The following is a 9,969-nucleotide window of genomic DNA, read 5'->3' as shown; positions in this document are numbered from 1 at the left end:
ACACACGACGTACGACGCGCACACACACACACACACACACACACACACACACACACACACACACACACACATTGTATGTTCACTAGCGACCTTCAAATTTTTAGCGGTCTGCTAGCCGAAAATATTGTATATAATCATCTCAAACAACATGAAGTTGACTAAAAGTTGACTATAAGTTGACTGGAGTAGTAAAAAAATACTTTAAAGTCAGCCTGAATGTTGACTAATATCAATTAATATCAACTAATACTTGACAAATGTCCTCAAAATAGTCGACTGTAAGTTGAAAGTTGACTTTAAATCAACTGGGAACAGCCGACTTACAATCGACTGTAAGCCGACTGAGAAAAGTCGACTGTAAATCGGAAAACAGTCACTCGTATTGTGTGGGATATGTTTAAAAGAAATTAAGTGAAAACAGAGCAAACAGAGGAATCAAGCGTAACACTCGTTGAAATAATATATAAATGTAACATAAATTCTTTATTAAATTAATGCGCTTACATATTTCGACTCATTTTTGAGCCCTCTTCAGAAATATAAATTACTATATTATAAATACAATATGTATGTAATGACTAATTTGTATAATGAATCTCTCCCTCTATCTCACTAAAAGAACCTTAATATTGGAATAAAACACAGATGAATGTTTAAAAATTATGACAAAAATTATCAGAGATAAATTATGGAAAAAAAAAACATCTTTGAAGAATTTAAATCACAATAAAAGGAAAGTTGTTCACTACGACAGTAATCAACCATATCGCAAACAATTAAGCACAAATTATTTAGTTAAAAGTTCTTGACTGATCGACCAATCAGTGTCAATTTTATCTTAAAATGTAGAATACTTCTTTTAAAATAATTATGATTTTAAAACTTTAAAGTTAGATCGTTTATAATCGAAAAGAAAATCGAATAATAACCAATAGTCAAAAGATAGAAAGACTATGTTATAACGAAAGAATGACACTAATTGAAAAGCAAATAAATCGACATTTATAGCTTGTCAATCGGAAAATAGAAAGCCTCTCCATATCTGTCTGCAAATTAAGACCATGCTTCCATGAACAACATTTCCGAAACCGATCTCTTTCTATTTTGAGTTCTTCATCTAAAATTATAAATTCTCTCAATTGAATTCATGATTTTCTTATAATCGGTATAATAGCACAAATGACCGAACGAATAGATATATTCCACCGAATATCGTTTTCAGTGATCCTAGATCTTCAACTGTCTACCCGTCTGTCTCACATCACAGTTCTTACAAAAAATCTTATATATGATATTCGATTTCATATTATGCGGGAGTGGATCTTTATACACCTCTTAATAAATTCCCGTAATTTATTAACACTATAAAACAATACTTTAATATCATCACCGATTAATCTGTAAAATTTTTCGAAAATAGTAGGAATATACAGAACAGTAAACCATTAAGGTCGTACAATTTCAAAGTTATTATCGCTATTACGTTTTTTATTACTAAACCTAATAATATTCTTCAGATGATTATTAATATTATCAAAGATAAATTTATGGATAGTCTCTAACAATATCTTTATTATATTAGGTGTACAACTTTGCTTCCGCCGTTTTCCTGTAGATGGCTTTAACGGTAAGTGGTGGTCGAAATAAATAGATCATAGACATCATACAATAAACTTGGGCATCTGTCAACATAACACCCCATAGAAATATTAGTCGATTTGTGTCTGCATCATAAAGTTATTCTCGATTGAAAATGTCAGTTTACGAGACAAATTCTCGTCATTTGCGGGAGGTTTTAATTTTTTGCTTCAATATGAAGAAATCTGCGGCTGAGACTCATCGAATGCTCTCAAATACTTATGGTGAAGCCGCTAGTAAAAGAACGTGTCGTGAGTGGTTTCAATGCTTCAAGAACGGTGATTTTGACGTCCAAGGTCATGCTCTGTATTTGGTGGGACCAGCTCGGCGTAGTGTATTATGAACTGTTAAAACCGACTGAAACAGGCGATCGGTATCGAACGCAATTGATGCGTTTGAGCCGAGCATTGAAAGATAAACGGTCCCAATACAACGAGAGACACAATAAAGTGATTTTGCAACATGACAATGCTCGACCCCATGTTGCGAAAGTGATCAAGACATACTTAGAAACGTTGAAATGGGAAGTCCTATCTCACCCGCCGTATTCTCCAGACGTTGCTCTCTCTGACTACTCACTTGTTTCGATCAATGGCACACGGCCTGGCTGACCAGCACTTCCGGTCTGATGAAGAAGTAAAAAATTGGATCGATAGCCTATTATCGATATTTGTGAATAGCCTCAAAAGATGACCAATTTTTTCGACGCGGGATTCGTACGCTATCCGAAAGATGGGAGAAAGTAGTGGCCAGCGATGGACAATACTTTGAATCATAAATAACCAGTTTTTTACAATAAAGTCTCGAATTTAGGAAAAAAAACGGCGGAAGCAAAGTTGTACACCTAATAAGACAAAAAGTCAATCAAAAGTGAAATTTTGGATTTGAAATCAAAATTACTCTATCAACTAATCTCCGTGACAATATCTCTCTTTTAAGAAATCGGGAGTATGAAATAAAAAATTCAAATATTTCAAATACTCGAAAATGTTAGTTTGATATCTATTAAATTCAATTATATCATTAATGACAATTAAGATAACAGCTAAAAAATTCAATCTCCTTCGACCTCCATGATAAACTGAATACTTAAATGCTGAGAATTAAAAATATCAAGAATAGAATTGATCAAAGAAGTAGATGCTGCCATAATTATATATCGATATATCTACAGATAATAAAAACGGAGACTGAATCAATGTCAACATTCCAATTTTCGCACAGAAACCACATTCGGTGAAATACATCTATTCGTTCGGTCGTAACTGACGGGTTGCAAGGGGATCATGAGTTCGACTGGGAGAACGTTATAATTTTGAATGAATCTCATAGAAAGAAATTGCTTTCGAAAATGTTGTTCATCAGAAGACAGACATGGTCTTAATTTGCAGACAGATATGGAGGAACTTCCCAAGACTACTTTCCAATTATTGACAAGTTATATAAATGTTACATAAATGTCGATTTATTTTGATTTTCAGTCAGCCAATGTCGTTCTTTCATTATAACAGAGGTTTTCTATCTATTAACTATTGGTTGTTATTCGATTTCCATTTTCGTAGATCATAAACAATCTAACTTTAAAATTTTAAAATCACAATTATATTTTTAAAGAAGTATTTACGTTTTAAGATAAAATTGATTAATCAACCGGTCAAGAACTAGTTTTTGACTAAATAATTTGTTGTTGACTAATTAATTGTTTGCGATATAGTTGACTACTGTCATGATGAGTTTCCTTCCTTTTACTGTGATTTAAATTCTTCGAAGTTATTTTTTTCCATAATTCAACTCTGATAATTTTTTATTATAATTTTTAACATTTATTTATGTTTCATTTCAATATTGAGGTTCTTTTAATGAGATCATCATAACAAACAACAGTCATTACGTATATAATGTATTTATAACATTAATTTATTTCTCTGAAGAGAGCTCAAAAATGAGTCGAAACATGTAAGCGCGTTAATTTAATAAAAAATTTTGTGTTACATTTGTATATTATTTTGCACGATTACCACGCCCTATTTATCCATTTTTCATTTAATTTCTTTTGATCAGTAAAGAGTCCTTATAAATTAACTTATGTTTTATCATATGTTTTATTTTATGCAATAATAAAATAATATTATGCGGTTTATTTCATTTTAGAAATAATCTACACAATTGTGTTATTTTTATTAATTTAAAAAGATATTATACATACAGATAGTCTTATTGACTAGCTCTCAAGCAACTATTTTATTATTTATATATGTACTTAAAGAACATCTCAAGAAATGTATATATTATTCTTTGATTATACTGGATATTCAAAATAAAGCATTACAAAATAAAGCATACAAATTTTTATCTCAGAAACACGGCATTATTGAGAAAAATTATTTAAACAAAAATTATAGAGTTCAAAAAGATCTATTTATTGATATTATCAGTTTGACCTTGGGTCAAGTTTCGGTCGTCGAAGCGCAATCGCACACGGATATGGGCTCATGCCTTTGGTACGATGGCGGCTCGACCACTGCTTGCCGCCATATCCCCTCTACATGTCATAAAATGTCATAATCGAATTGGAAATGACATCACTGGGTCCTGGACTATCAAGGAATAAAAATAAAGAATAGGAACAAGAACAGAGAATATATAAGAATTTCAATCAATCAGAAATAACATATGCACAATAGAATACACAATTTCTGATAGGTTGAAATTCTTATTCTATTCTTTGACTTGCGTAGTCCATTAAAATCCTTAATTTATAAAATTCCAATCATTAATGAAGATACGCTATACCAATGCATCTATGATACTTGCGCACTTTTCGTAATTGTCCCGGGATCTTTGAAAGAGTTTACCAAGTGTAATTGAATCAAATGGGAGTTATACTTCAAACATTTGTTATAATTAAAAATTGAAAATAAATAATATTAAATAATAATAAATATTACTTTTTTATTTTTACCTATTAATAAACATTTTGAGTTATCTCAACAATAGTGAGTTTGCGGACATGTTCATATGAATTTTTTTTTTATGTTTGGTGTTGCAAGGAACTCGATCCCGAAATTTGTTACCTTATTTTAATTACGGCTAGATTCAAAAGTATAAATTATCGAACATTTCGTTTTTGGAAATCGAACTGTACATACAAAACCGTACATAAACAATAATCATAAAATTAGATTAAAATACAAGAAATTACAATAATTATAATTGTTTTCCAAATAATTTTGAAAACAGAGTTGAAATAAAATAAAAAATAAACTATTATATATCATTTAATATCAGATATTTTATTTTTAAACATAAAATTATATTATATTTTATATATATAACATTTAACATTTGTTATACATGTTTTCTTATATTACGAGTACGAAATATATTACCTTCAACGTATGTTATAAACATTTGTTAAAACATTTAACACGTTTAACATATTAAAAAATCTTTCACATTTGTTAAAACAAAACTTTTTGAACAAAAATAAAAATATTAAAAAAGTAGTCACGAAAAAGAAAAATTGTGATATGAATTTTGTACTTTTTTAATTATAGTTTGAGTTCATTTCAAGTTGTATTTCTCCATATTTCTTACTGCTTTCAATAAATTAGATCTAGCATAATTTATGAATTTATTATATGACATATATCAAAATTAATCACAGTAAATAATTCAACTTTAACCAATTCTACTTCTATTCTATTTCTTAACTTTGTCCATACTTGTCCCATTAAGCTGAACACTCTTTCTGGGAAAGCATTACTCATTGGTATTGACAGTACAGCCTGAACTATTTTTAGTATATTATTGTTAGTAAAATTACATTTTAAAAAAATATCTATTCATTGTTGATTACAGATAGATTTTTATCGATATGAGGAGCAACAATTTTTAACATTGTATTCTTTATATAACTGATCTCCATCAAATTCTAATTTGAGAACTTTTGCTACTTTTATAAAATCTTGAAATTATTCATGTTTTGAGGGACAAAGATTTGAAAAATATTGAAATAGGCTATCTTTGAAATTATACCACTTCTCAAGATAAAAAATATATGTAGATAAAAAGTTAATAGCATTTTCTTCAAATGAATTTCTTTCAATTATTGTTAAAAATGGTAATGCTTAATTAACTTTAAATCCAAAAAAATTTTTCTATTCGATTCTTCAAACTGAGGACTATTAAAAAAAAAACCTTCCCACACAAAAACATGTCCTCCAAACCACTTGATCGATTTTCAAAAGCAAAAACCCATTTTAGAAACGTCTTTTAATTACAATTAAAACTATATTTAAAAAAATTCTTAAAAACTACTTTTGACAAAAATTTTTAATTTTTTCTGGAATCCCCTCCATCATACTTTTTATGATGGTTACTTCTTCGGAATGCCCTCTTTTTTCGCTGTTTTTGTTTGGACTCTGAAAACCCTTTTTCCTTCCAGATTTTTCTTTAAGATTGATAGTCAAGTCTTCCTTGAAACGCCTAATGACTATTGACATCGTTTTCCTGTAAACTCCCGCTTCCCGCGCGATTTTGATGAAACTCCACTCTGGGTGTTCAAATTTTGATTATGGATTTGCGTGTTTCTACTTCACTTGCCATTTTGCAACTGAGAACAAAGCGATTACGAAACTAACTGTTTCAATCGTTTCTTACATTCATTGCAAAGCCTACTAAATTAAAAAATTGTTTTTTTTTAAAGTGGTTTGGAGGATATGTGAGTTTTTGTGTGGGAAGGTTTTTTTCTTGGACAGTCCTTATCTCTAAAGCAACAGAGAGTATTATGCAAATCAATAATAGTAATAATATTACTCTCAAGTTTAACAATTAAAACATGAAATAAATTTATTATATTATGAATGAAATAAATTCATTACATTATGAATAAAATATAAATAACTTTCTGGAAGAGTATACTATTTTGATCAAAAAGTTCCCGGAATTCATTCAGAAAATTCAAAATACAAGTTTTATTCATCAAAAGTGATATTGTTTTCTTCAAAATACTCCCCATCGACTGCAACGCACTTATGCCAGCGCTTGATCCAGCTCTCGAAACATTTCTGGAACTCTATTATCGGTATAGCTATCAGAGCCATCTTCGATTTTTCCTCCTTTCAGCTGTTAAAATGCGTTCCCCGTAATGATTTTTTCATGCCACTCATAAACGGCTGTTTTCTTTAGAGTATCACTGTCGAAACAATTTCCCAACATTTCCAAGGTTTTCACACCATTGAATCCATTTTTAACGCAAAATTTAATACAAACTCGTTGTTGCAAATTCAACTCCATTTTTAAAACTGTAAAAAATTGAAAATACGTGCAGAGGTAGGTGTACTCAAGACGGCGTAACTTTTACAAATGTCAAGCTATGATGATAAAATTTGGAAATGTCAATGATGTGGCAACCTAACCAAAAAAACAGAACTGAAATCAGCTGACTCAGAGCATCAGGTGATAATTCCGGGAACTTTTTGATCAAGATGGTAAGACATGAAGAAATTTTATTTAGTTCATTGCTTCGATCACTTATAAAATCTACTACTTGATGAACTTTATCTTGTTTCAAAAAGTAACTTTTAATCGCTGGCCAACATTTTAGTAATCTATTTACAGCTGGATACAGAAAACAGCTACAAAGAAAACCATCTTGTTGAAACATGACGAAGAATGTTTTCGTATTCGATATTTATAAAATCAAAATATTCTTTTAATTGTTCAACTTTATATGCGCTAATAGAAAATTCATTATAAACTTTAATAACTAAATTCTCTATATCATAAGGCAGTTTTTTATTTGCTTGCCTAATACTATTATTCAAAACATGGCATAAATAGTTAGCTGCAATAAGTTCAGAATTATGTTTATCTTTTAAAGATGTTCTTTTAAAAAATAAATTATGTTTATCTTTTTTATACTGAATAATGTTTGCCAAAATTTACTGAAGCATTATCAGCTGAAAATGAAATCATATTCTTTGTTGATAGATCAGATTTAATTAAAATATCTGTAATTTTTTGAAAAATTATAATTGCTGTTTTATTAACATCATAAATTAACATTCTTCAATAATTTTATTTTGAATAGATTTCTCAAGTGTAAAATATCTAATAATACACGGAAACATTTTTTTATTACCATAATTACTAGCATTGCATGCAATAGAATAAGGTATGGAATCAAAACTATTTGTACAGAAGTATTAGGTTCATTAAGTGATTTAATTTGAGAAATAAAATTATTCTTTAAATCATATCTTGTAAACTTGCTTCAGTCAAACATTTTTAACTATTGCTTCCATTTTTGTTCACACTGTAATTTTTGTGCTAATTTAGAATCTGAAAAAAAAATGTTTTGACATTTTTAGTGAAACAATTTACACTATTATAACTATAGTGATGTTTGATTGAATAATATGTAAAAGAAAGTTATAAATTAAGAGCTTCATTTTCCGATGTATTTTTATTTTCAAAAAAATTATAAAGTAATTGGTTTTGATTGTCCATATTTTTGGTCTTAAATGTTGTTTAAATTATTTATTAATTCCATTATGTTTTACAGTAAAATGTATATTACATATCTTGCATATTGCATATTCTTCATTATATCTTGTAAGCCATGATTTGAAATTTTCATCCTTCGGCAATTATCATTAAAAGAGCAGAAATGTTTTAATTTTTTCTTTGGAATTAGCTAATTTATTTTTAATAAATTTAAAATCCTATAACAAATTATTTGATTTTGATTTTGATTTTTATTATTTTTATTTTTATTATTATTTTAATTATTTACATGAAAGAACATATGATCTTTATGAATCAGAAAGCAAAGTGCCGTAATTAAAGATTGAGATTTATCGGGATTTGACCAATTAAAGCAAAATTTAAACTTGATTAATCAGTTTCTTTTTCTTCTGATTGGTTAAATTCCAATCCAATCACAATTGTTAGTGTGATTATGATTTAAGATTTTCTTCAGAGCTAGCACCTTCGCTTTCTCTCTCTACAATATCCGAATATGTATATATATTTGCCTCGTTTAAAAATTTTAGGAGATTTCAAACAAATAAATCTAAAATAAATCTAAGTGTTAAAGATTTGAGTTGATATCCTAACTTAACCTTTATGAATATCAAAAGCAAGCGTTAATCTCAATTACTTTCCATTTTAAAACGAAAGAATATTGCGGATTAAAATGAACGAATTAAAATGAACTGCTGGCAGATTACGCGAAATAATCAACTTTATAATATTTATATTAGAAAACAATAATTGAGTAATTATTACCGATGTTTGGTTTTTATGGCGGTTCTACATCATGATATCTAAGTACACTTGAGCACTTTTTGAACGTAGCCCTAGCGGAGCGCGAAAATTGGTCTGTTATGTAAGTTCTTATGACGCTCTAAATTTGATTTTATTTAGGTGTATTTACAAACCAGACACATGATGTCCGATTTGATTTGTCAACCGAACATTGGGCAAGATTCCTAAAAACCTGACAGTTTAGGTCAAAATCAGACGGTTGACAATCCTAGTTACATCCTGTATATGCTGTACCAAGATAAATATTATACATATTATACGCATACAAGATTTTACGAAAATAGCCTTCAGTTTAAAGATGATTGAAAATTACTAATATAAATTATAGCTTTACTGATAAATATTTACAAAAAATTAGTACCTTCAAAAATCAATGACCTTGTCATATGTAGTCAACGTAATCCTGAATAATCTTCAACAAGTTTTAGCAATCGTTCACTGTTTATTAGAAAATATAAAATTACTTCGCGTGGAAAGTCGGACGCCCCTTGATGAAGATGGGGTGAGAACCTTCACACGAAGCGACTTTCGGCTCACTTTTCCCGTACTTCAGAAGCACACGACTTTCCACGTGAAGCGACTTTCACCTGACCTTCTTCACTGCCTAGGGATAAATGATTTTTCACACGAAGCAACTTTCACCCTACCTGCATCACGTGGAAATTATGCCTCTAAAGTAAGGAGGGAGGTGGGATGTAACTTATTTCGCGTAGAAAGTAAAATATATTTTAAAGCCAAAAATTTCTGTTTTATGTATAGTAAAAAAGTTATTTTTCTTTTTTTGTTTATAACTTTTTACGAATAAGCGATGGCTAAAACTTGTTGGAGCTCATTTAGGGTCATGATCTTGATAGCATATATCAAAAGATTATTGATTTTTTATAGTGCTGATCTTTTGCCGCTTTATTTTGTGTTTATTATGTATTTGGTAAGTAAAAAGTTTTGTATGGTTAAAAACAACAAAAATATTTTTGAAAAAAGAAGGTCTGTGTATTAATA

General features: G+C 29.2%; 1 protein-coding gene across 1 annotated transcript in view; it reads right to left on the bottom strand.

Annotated features, from left to right (window-relative positions):
• The window catches only part of LOC105623545 (cytochrome P450 4C1-like), a 36,858-nt gene that overhangs the window by 7,303 nt on the left and 19,586 nt on the right, over window positions 1–9,969 (bottom strand).

Source organism: Atta cephalotes (genome assembly GCF_000143395.1).
Source record: "Atta cephalotes unplaced genomic scaffold scaffold00002, whole genome shotgun sequence".
NCBI lineage: Eukaryota > Metazoa > Arthropoda > Insecta > Hymenoptera > Formicidae > Atta > Atta cephalotes.
The sequence above is the reverse complement of the archived record's forward strand: the minus strand, read 5'-3'. Positions and strand labels throughout refer to the sequence as shown.